Consider the following 714-nt stretch of genomic DNA (forward strand, 5'->3'; position numbering starts at 1 on the left):
TCCATTGGGGGCAAAGCAACACAAAGCAACAGTGGTGGAGCAAAGAGAGAGATATCTCTTCATGTGCTCTCCTTTATATAGCTCTTAGAGCCACACTCATGACCACCACTAAAACATCAACTTATTTTTCCATTTACTAGGGCATGGTCCTCAGAATCTAATCACCTCTTTGAGGCCCCACCCTTCATTTACCATTATAGCATTTCCCACTCTCAGCACTTACAGTAGAGGTTAAGCTTCAATGAGTTTTGGGGGAACATTCAATCTACAGCACTTAAGTTATTAATTTGGCAATATTCAGTTTGGCTATGTCATTATATTTAATTTGAACTAATGTGAGATTTTTACTGCTTTTACTTGATACTCAGTTTCCTACTCTGCATGTCCATCAAGGAGGTGACACATGACAAGATTTATTTCTGTTTTATAGCTTTTTGTGAAAAAATTCCAGCTACTCATCTATTGTCCTAGACAGATTACACTCTTTAAAATCATTGCAAATTACAATTTTTTATTTCTTTGTTAGATATATATGTTGCATTTAAAACCAGATATAAAATAGTAGTTTGAGCATTTTTTCCTTCTTTTTCTTATTGTGTAACTTACAGAATAGAGTGAGCATCTTTTTTATATCTTGGCAAATTGTCATACTTCTTTCTAAGGTTAGGTCAACTTCTAATATTTTATCTTTCAGGATTTCCTTTTTGTGAGACA

Source organism: Galeopterus variegatus, unplaced genomic scaffold, assembly GCF_000696425.1.
Source record: "Galeopterus variegatus unplaced genomic scaffold, G_variegatus-3.0.2 Scaffold7820, whole genome shotgun sequence".
Classification (NCBI taxonomy): domain Eukaryota; kingdom Metazoa; phylum Chordata; class Mammalia; order Dermoptera; family Cynocephalidae; genus Galeopterus; species Galeopterus variegatus.